Source organism: Etheostoma spectabile, chromosome 7 (genome assembly GCF_008692095.1).
Source record: "Etheostoma spectabile isolate EspeVRDwgs_2016 chromosome 7, UIUC_Espe_1.0, whole genome shotgun sequence".
Classification (NCBI taxonomy): Eukaryota; Metazoa; Chordata; class Actinopteri; order Perciformes; family Percidae; genus Etheostoma; species Etheostoma spectabile.
Genome location: NC_045739.1, coordinates 12,116,374 through 12,126,294, shown reverse-complemented (window position 1 = coordinate 12,126,294; position 9,921 = coordinate 12,116,374). Strand labels below are relative to the sequence as shown.

The following is a 9,921-nucleotide window of genomic DNA, read 5'->3' as shown; positions in this document are numbered from 1 at the left end:
CCCCCCCCCCATGCACAGCCGCATTCCTAAGCCAAATTCCCAGAGAACAACACACACGTTCCTCACTTCCATCGTCTTTATCTCTCTGCAACAGCAAATACAAGGTGGACGAGCCCTGTGTAATGTTACAGAGAAGCGAAAAGAGAAAAAAAAAGGGGGGGTAAAGACGACGTGTCCTTTTAGTTTTCTCTGCCCGTTGTCATCTACTTCACAGCAGTAGCTGAACAGGCAAGACAAATAAACTCTGGGGAAGAATCGGGCAGAGGGGAAGAGAAAAAAGAAATAAAGCAGCACTGTGCATTGTTTTATGTAGAGATTTTCACAAGCCTGTCGTTGATTTGAGTAAAGGCTGAGTGCTAAATACAGAAGGAAAAAAAGGGAGGGCCGCTGGTTCTCCAAAGAAAGGTCTCCGAGGGCTGCACGAGGTGGTGGTGTATCTCTTCCCTGTGACAAAGCTATCACACCAAGGAGTGAAATGTAAAACCCTGTTGTCAGAAGAATGCTTTGCCTTTCATTACACCAGGTGCATGCGTCTATGCACCTGTGCATGCATGATACGAAGCCACAAACCACCTTACTCTTCTTTTTTTATTATTATTTTTTGGGGATTTCTGGGCCTTTATGTCACAAGACTGCCGAAGACATGAAAGTTGAGAGAGGAGGGCAATGACACGCAGCAAAGGGCCGCAGGTCGGAGTCAAACTCTGTCCCGCTGCGTCGTGGAATAAACCTCTACATATGGGTGCCGGCTCTACCAACTGAGCTACCCGGGCGCTCAGCCTTACTCTTCTTACTACATTTGGGTTTTGCAGTGAGCGATGGCTTTGTGCCGATAGGATAATTTGCTTTGTGCCAAGAATAAAGGAAGAGACTAAAACTCTGACAGCATTCTCCTCTCACTCGATCACAATCATGAAATCTGTGCTCAAACAAAACATCCCCAACTTTGGTTAGAGATTCATGCAATAGTGCCGCACCATCTCGCCTGCTGATCGTACTGTTTAAGATGAACCAGAGGAACTCAAGATGGAAAGCTGCACACTAGAACCCTTCCACAAGCACTTAATCAAGTACTCATCAATAGCTCCCCACTAATGTATAACTGAAGAGACCAAAAAAAGCTTTTGGGGGGGTTAGACTGGAATAAGCTAATCTGTACAGAGAACCAGGCCTCAACAATGCCATGCCAAAATAGCTTTTTATCCATTTGAGAAGGTGGTGAATGGGGAGAGGAGGAGGAGGATTGGCCTCCTAGTGCGCTGCTATGCCCCAGTTCGGCCAAGTGACAGTGATTCCTACAGTGAGTCGATTTGCTGCTTTTGAGTGCCTGGAAACTTGTCTGACAGAGTGCTCGCAAGGGAGAAAGATAGATGGGAGAATGGGGGGAGCGAGCCTCACCTCTCGCTGTCTTCTATTTGTCTGTTCATCCCTGGAGGCCTTTGGGCTGCTTGGTACAACAAAGAGGGGGAGAGGGGACAGAGAAAGAGCTCTGCGGCCATCCACAGACAAAGCAAAAGCAGAAAGGACAAGTTTACAGGTAAATAGTGAGAAGCAGCTGGCTGGGAGCTGAGGCAAGCTCAGGTTTCAAACAATCAATCACCACTCACTCCTCCGCAACAACAAAGATGTGGCTTATAGCACGGTATTCAGTACTCACTCACAGAGCATATCTTATTTTCTATTAAAGCTGCTCTGCAGGTCTATAGATTCTAAGAGCTTTGGTTAACACCAAAGCAATAATACATAACCAACAAATAAATGTTCAAAGGCTTGCGGTGTTGCTGCAAAGATACGTGCACAAACAAAGATCAACTGTGCAAAGCAAGATTTAACCTGACTTTCAACTCCACAAATGATCACACAATGCTGTTGGAATATGGGCGGCTGATGACAGGAGTAATTTGCCACATCGCTGATTTGAAAAGGAGTACTTAAAGATGACACAGAAAGACAACGTTATTGTCATCTTTAAAGAGGATCTATGAAATCAATGGGAGGAGATCAATGCTGTCTCTCCCACTATCTCACAGCACTTTACATAAGCAGCAATAAGCATCACAGAGGCCATCATCTAGCTCACCGATTTCCTGTGCAGGACTCCCAGACACCTTCAGGCAACAAAGCTCCTCTCACTCCATCAGTGCAACAGTCACATCCATAACTTCACTCACAAGGAAAGAGGAGGAGGAGGTAGCAAAGGAGAGGAGCTAAGGGGGAGAAAATACCTCAGGCAAGCCAGAGCCAGATATAGAGGGCTAGAAGGAAGGAAGAAACACAGAAAGAGAGAGAAAGAGAGAGAGAGAGAGAGAGAGAGAAGCTAGCAGTGCGTCTTCATTAGAGTGTAGCAGCTAGCGCTGGCACTGACTAGCCAAGCACTGGAGTTTGAGCTGCTCATCCTCTCAGATAATTAGGGTTTCTGCTGCTTCATTTTGGGGCATAGGACAGGATGTTGGAGGCCTGATTGCCTTTTATTTCCCAGAATAACGGCTCGGCTGTCTCTGATGCTTTATTAACACGATATCTTGAAGATTTCCAGCTTTGCAGCAAACATCACTTTCAAGAATTACAAGAAAACTGTTAGCGAGGACACAATGAAAGGCACATCCTCTCCAACGCCCCTCCCCTCCCTCACTGGATCTAATTTACATAGATGTGCCCTTATCATGATTGCATATTACAAACACGTTAAAAACACACACGGATTTTACTTAGCACTTCAAATGCTTTACAACCAATCCCTGGCCTGAAGGGCAAAGCAAATACTGTGAATGTCACATTTACATTCAACTTTGTAACCTCTGCATTTGTGTGGTCAGAACACATAACGGATGATAGACGATTTCTCTGTGGAACAATTACAGATGGCTAAATGTGGTAAGGTTCAAAATCTGAATAAATAATTTGGAGATATATGGAATCACAAGAGCACATGCTCTTTTACCTATATCTTTATAGATTGGCATTATGCCTAGAATTTGAGATTTTACCACTTGACACGGTGCATGTGTAAGACTGAAGTGAATGCTGCTCTCTGACAATAGCAATTGCGAAAAGAAATAATAGAAATCATACTTTAAAAGGTGTCTAACATCAGATACAGAGCCAGAGATTTCATTTGAATAAAATCAATAATTGTGTTGACTTGCAGTGCATTGCTTTCCTGTCTTCTCATCTTGCTCACTAATGTTTCTTTCATGAGCCAGCCCACTGCTGGTGACATTATAGCTACAGCACTTCCACAAGTCCCTGATGGATCAGTGAAAATGGTTGGCGTAAAACACAATTAGTACGGTCCATATGGCTGCTGGTGGAGGAGGAGCAGGAGATGTCCCTTGTGGTCCTTATAGAGGCCCGCTCTTTTGTTACCTTAAAGATCAAACTGTTGTCACAATAATGGGGCCATTTCAATTCTGCCGCTTGGTTTTCGTGAAGCAGCACTACTTTAACAGATTCTCACATTGTGGAATGACTCTTGGCAAATAAATTGACCAACCTTGGCTGATAGCCTAATCAATAGCTCCTTCATCATGATTAATGGCTCATATTGAATAATGGGGAAATTTAATGTGAGGAGAGCGTTACTTCCTTATTTCAGTGGTCAGCCTTATGGATTGTTATAACCCCTCTTTTTACCAATGGACTTTGCTGATAAGAGAGCGATGTGTTCGACCTATGTAAACTGAGCACAGAGAAAATGATTTACTGTGCTTTAGGCGCGTCTCATTCACTGATAGCTCTGTATGCCCTGCCTGACAAGCATTTTCTTGCCTGAGAAACGCAGACACCTTTTACTGAGTAGAAGCGAACAACAGCTTGAGGCAACAGATTTATTACAAATTGATCAGTTAGATAGCACTGCGCTCTCTCTCTCTCTCTCTCTCTCTCTCTCTCTCTCTCTCTCTCTCTCTCTCTCATCCTCTATCTCCACACCTTCTCTCTTCTCTCCTCTCTCTCTCTCTCTCTCTCTCTCTCTCTCTCTCTCTCTCTCTCTCTCTCCTTGATGGTAGCTAAAGTATATCAGAGTTGAAGTGCTACAGTGGCAAATCTAAACCCAATCCTCAGAACTCATTTTCTCTGTGCTGGCTGCTGGAAGTAGGGTACGTAGAGGGACAAGATGTCCATCCTTAAACTTGTAGTCGATCCAGCCGCAAGTCCCAGCATCTAAACTGAAGGCTCAGTAGGCTCAATAGATGTGCCTTACCTGCAAGGGTGGGCAAGGACACAGTTTACTGGAGGCACCTAGTGAACAGGAGAGTGTAAAGCACCACAATGTCACCGGGGTCATTTCCTTGTGGCTGCATGAACCCTGAGCTCACCACTAGCCTGTGTGCCTACGCCATTAAAACATCAGTCACAGGTCTGGGCTCTGCAAACAAACTGTGCCTCATGTGCAGTCACAATATCAGTGCAGTGCCGGTATTAGTCACAGAGGCCACAGAGCACAACCAGCACATGGTAAAAAGCTGTATGTGTAATTTGTCTCATCCACAGTGTTGAAAATCAATGTCCTGCATAACCAATACTGTTTAGGAAAAGGAAAAAAAAAAACATAGCAAGCCACTACAGCCAGTTTTATAAAGACATATGTGTTTATCTGGACAATAGATAGCCGTTATTGACAATTCTCTCTATTAAACAATCAATTAAATTAACTGCATCATTTAGACTTGCTGATTGAGGTGGCTCTCTGATAATGACAACAAACTGAGTATTTACCTTTATTACTGTAGGAAATATGGTAGATATTTACACTTACGTAACAGGTCTATTATAAACCAAGCGAAAAGATAAAATATGTTAACATTGTTGTTTATAGAATGAATTCCATTACACAATACGACAAGTTCCATACGCTTAAGGTTCAGCTAACACAGTAGAGGGTCTGGCAGGTTATGTAGCATATTTAACACATATCTGTGCTAAAAATACTGATGTCAATAGTAACAATAAGCACTAATAGAAAACTGAACAGACTCTATTGTGCTTATTTTCTTTAATCACCTCCATCTTTCATTTGTGCCACAGGAGAAAAAGAGCGCACAGAGAAAAGGGCTATTGGCTTTTGGGCGCCATAAATGTGTCACAAAAAAAAAAAGGGCATCATCTAAAAGATGTTGAAATATTCTAGGGAGAGAGTATACGTCTATATAAACATCGTCAAGCAAGCAGCTGCAGGGGGTGTGCGCAGTAAAACACTGGTATGCATTGTTTGTGTTTCTGCACCACTAGCGCCATGCCGTGTCATTACATGAGGCAATCTCTTACCTAATCAGCACTGACACACACAGCGGCAACACTCTCCTCCTCATCTCTCTACCCCCCTTTCTCTCCCTCTCCTAAGGGGCCAGCCAGCTGATCCTACACCATTTCATTTTCCTCTTACTGAGATGGCAAATGGCTGACTGTTATTTTTGAACACTTTCAATTCATGCTTTTTGGCACTGTAATTGAGTAAGTGCTAGGCCTATTATTAGCCCATTCTGCTCGACTGCTGATAAGATAGTCCATCATCTGCATGCCATGGTGTTTTAAATCTAACAATGCATAAGATTCACAGATAGACAAAATCTGCTGTGCAGTCACCAACATTACAACTACATCACTACTACTATGTATTCATTGTCCTGTGTTTGCTGTTGCTTCACAACTGTTAACCAAGCCTCCATGTCGTTTCCACACTCCATTGTACAACCCCTCGTGTACATAAATCACAGAAGACTCTGATATGTAGTGAATTGCAAAACTTTGCAGTCTCTTAGCCACATACAAATTTGAGGCAAATATAGAGAGATTTTTTTGCTATACCTAGGCCCTGCCAAGAGGCTGGCAACAACACAAAACACAATGTGCCTGATCAGTTAAGATGTGAATCCATGCCAGGCCGACCCAATAAGACACAGGCGGCATTTGCAGGCTGCTGCGAGACCAACTTTGCCGTGACTGAGCTCAAAGGAAAAGCAGATTTGATCACATCTAGTACATCAAATACCACCAGCAGTATGTCGCAAGACAGCTCACAATTGTTAACATGGATAGTATTTGCCGATACTATCTCCTTGGCACAATTGTGGAGCTGCAGAGCTAGGCCTGAATCAAACAAAGATGAGATATGATGCAGCATGCTTGGATCTCCTCTTATGAGAGGTGAAGGGAAGCTGTCAAAGAACACAAAACACATCCGGCATCTTGCCTTCTCTGACTTACTGGGATAAGCCAGGAGGAGGAGGAGGAGAAGGAGGAGGAAGGGAAAGTGTGCTTGCCTCATTTTTGCCAGTGTGCCCTGTGCGTGTCAGTCCAATATCTTAAAACAACACATGCAAGGCTTTGCTACAGCCAATTACCCAGCTCTTGGCACGGGAACTGAAAAACATCTTCGGAGAACAATAAAAAGAGCTTGGCTTGTTGTGCGTGCTGTCAGTAAGTGCTGACGGATTGTTATTTTTAATGAATATACAGCACTTCAATGGCCCATCAAGAGGTCTTTGAGTGAACATTGCTCCTTTGTTCAGAGCATTATTTTTCTATGTAACAGCCAGATATCTTGCAATGGAATTGATATCAAGCAAGCATTGTACAGGAAAAATCTAAATCACTTCATCCACTTGCTTCTTTATTGCGTCGTCTTTGCAGCAGCCATGCATAGTCATGAGAATATAAACACAAGGCAACACACTTTCTTAATTACAAATCTAATGTCTAAAGATACTTGATTACACATCATTTCCTGGGTTGGCTCTGTACAGCAGACATTTTCGCTGCATACCTAGCTCTCCTGCCAACATAATTTCATAGTGTATATGAAATCTCTGGGCAAGATTCACAATAAATCCACCTAATCACCTTTATTTGAAATACAATAGCCTTGCTGAGAGTAAAATGCACCTTTTAAAATACAGGCTTGCCACACCGATGACAGGTTATAGCACCGTCTTATGTTGCAACACAATGGCATAATGCCTCAACATACAGCATGAAGTAGCTCTGAGACTAGACACAAGCATTATTATGGAGAATCATCTTTCATGACAATTCATGGCAAAGGATAGATGTAGTGTTGGCATCTTGGTAAAAACAGAAAGATGCCATTCAAGCGCAGCATGTAAACACTTAATTCCCGAGCCTGTGTATTGACAAATCATCCGACAAAGAGGTGTCAGAGCATAGTAAAAAAGGATTTTCCTTAACATCGTCTGGCCTTCCATTTGCCACACATTACTCACAGAGAGCTGCCATTACTCAAACACACATTAGTCATTAAAAAGGAAAATAGCGGGGTTATTACACTTATCATTACTCTGCTGCTACTATAGTCACCCAGCAAGATTAACATTCAATGGATGGGGTGTGTCATTGGATATGTGACTCAAAGTAATTTTACCCACTGCTGCTCTTGAGATCCCATTCAAATTGAAACACTATAAAACACCATGACCTCCTCTGACCTCTGAACTAACCAGATAATGAGGATGTAAAAAGGTTTTTAAAGCAATTTAATTTAAGCAATTCTAAATTGTGCTCTTGGTTGAACCTGAAAAATTCTCTTTTTACAAAATTATAAACCAAAGTTTAAGGTGCTTTTCTGTCAGAGCTGTGCTAAAGTAGTAATCAACATATAGCCTGTAATAGCAGACCTCTGTAACCTAACCTCGCAAGTTTACAGTCTAAGTGGTAGTTTTAGAAAATCTAAATCACAACCACTGAGCTACTAGCAGCAGGAAAATTCACCAAAACATCAGATGTGCCATATGCACAAGGTATGGAGCTAAAGAGGTGTATGAAGGGGCCGCTTTGGTCACAACTGCAATGACTTGATACAGGATACGTCCAGTAACATCTAAAGCGGCTTGATTGATGTTTTGGTGTATTTTTTCAAAGCAAGAAAGGAATATTACCTGTTGTTAAGTTTTAATTAACTGTGTAAAAATATGGCTTGCTGCAGTATTCTTCTGAAAACATTTCTGACTCTATGTGTGCATGTGTATGTGTTTTCTTGCCTAACCCTCTATTGCTAAACCATAATGTGTAACTGACATTACATGATGCTTGTACTCTCAGGTACTTATCATGTCATTATAATGAGGCCTGAACAGGTGGTCACTGAATACATAGAATAGTGGTGTACTTGACTGCAAAAAACCTGTCCATGTTCGGTTGTTTAAAGTCATTAAACATAATGTGGTATTGAGCATGTCTATGTTTAACTATGCAATGCTGTCAAGATATCAGATAATTCATTAAATATGTATTTATACCCAGCCTAAATATTTTGATAATTAAGGAAATGCAGGCTTTTGCTGCCAACAATATAACTACATACTTTCAGTGGACTGAAAATAGCTTGGCATTTATGGAGCAAATTAAATGTTTCTCACGTCTTTGATCACTGTGCACAATGTATATTCATTAGTTATGGTGAAGCCCACAACTGTGCTGGGCAATGTAGCCCTTTAAGTCACAAGACTGTAAATGAGTAAGACATAAACACTCAAATATAAATCACTGGCTATTAATGGCTCTGCCTTTTTAAGATTAATATATTAATATTAGCAAAAACCACTGTAACACTGCCTGTAGCCAAAGAGTGTCTTGTTTACTATTTTCAAACTTACAATGCATGATAACTTAAGACTAACGTCACGTAAAAACTCCATCACTCATAATGCATGAACCCAACAAATTGTATTACCTTTTATGTTGTCACTACCACTTAAATGTTTTGAACTACCCAGCCTGCCAGAGGTGAAAAATGTCGGCAGATTCTATTTGTTGACAAATATCTCCCATAAAGATTTTACAAGCTTTGAATCTTTGTTTTCAAAAGTCAACATGAATGCGCCGTTAGCCAGTGTTAGCTTTATTTAAAACCAGCCCAGACTGAGGTTGTAAATAATCAAAACCTGTAAGTTAGTTAACAATAATTGAGCACAAGTCAAGCACACAAAGACAGCAAGTTAGCTCCACCAGCTAACGTTTCCATGAGCTAATGACAATAGCTGAAAGGGCTCAGGCTATTCCCTGTAACAGAGATACTACACTGGATAACGTTAAGGTTAATTCAAAATGGGAAAACGTTTGCTGTGAGGTATTGCAAGGTTACGTGCACGTTAAAACCACAAAGCGTTTAATAAAATGAAGTCATGGTGTTTGTGTGTTGCATGGACCCTGTGCTAACCAGTGTCAACGAGCTGTTTGTATCCAGAAATTACACTGCTCCTTGCTGGCATTACCCAATCAGTGCTAGTCACTGGCGCTAGCTGCTAACGTTAGTTCGTGGTAACCAGCAACAGTAAGGGGCAAACAAGTAGCTATATTAGCTAACTAGCTAGCTGATGCTAATAGACAAATTAGCCAAATAGCTAGCAAGCAAGGATGTACGTTAACGGTCCAACGTTTACAAACTATTCCTTCAGATTTGTCAATTCTTGCTCTTTTGCTGATAAAGTCAAAGGCAAATAAGACGACTGGTTGAAGCTCACATCACTTACCTTAAAGAGCTTGATCTACAACATCTGTGATTTGTTTGATGAGAAACTGCAACAACAAACAATAGCAGCAGCAGCAAGGGCAATTAGCCAACGTTAGTTAGCCAAGTGTCGCCACTACACAGAGTAGCACAGCAGCTGCAGTGCCACCTGTATATCTTCTATAATGTAGCTATAACGGAACGGATCACGTTTGATATAATGCTGTCATAAATGATGGACTTGAGAATAAAGAGGGAGTAATCGTTGCCGGAATGCTCAGACTAGTGTGTGTGAGGGGCACTCAGCATGACAGCATCCTTCTTCATCTTGGGGTGAGAACAGTTGGGGGTTCTCAAAGTTCAACCGGTAAAATATCGTCACCCACTGGCCAAAGCTGGGAACATACACACACAGAGAGAGAGAGAGAAAGAGAGAGAAAGAGAGAGAGAGAGAGAGA

The 9,921-nt window shown here is 41.9% G+C and overlaps 1 protein-coding gene across 4 annotated transcripts in view; it reads right to left on the bottom strand.

Moving 5' to 3' along the window:
• Positions 1–9,808, bottom strand: part of rerea (arginine-glutamic acid dipeptide (RE) repeats a) — a 143,514-nt gene extending 133,706 nt beyond the window's left edge. For 2 of the 4 annotated variants that reach the window (XM_032519992.1, XM_032519993.1), the window contains exon 1: positions 9,486–9,807. The gene's annotated coding sequence lies outside the window, so the exon portion shown is untranslated. Of the gene's footprint in view, positions 1–9,485 lie in introns of all 4 variants that reach the window. The other 2 variants (XM_032519994.1, XM_032519995.1) reach the window with 2 other exon arrangements.
• Between the last annotated feature and the right edge of the window lie 113 nt (positions 9,809–9,921).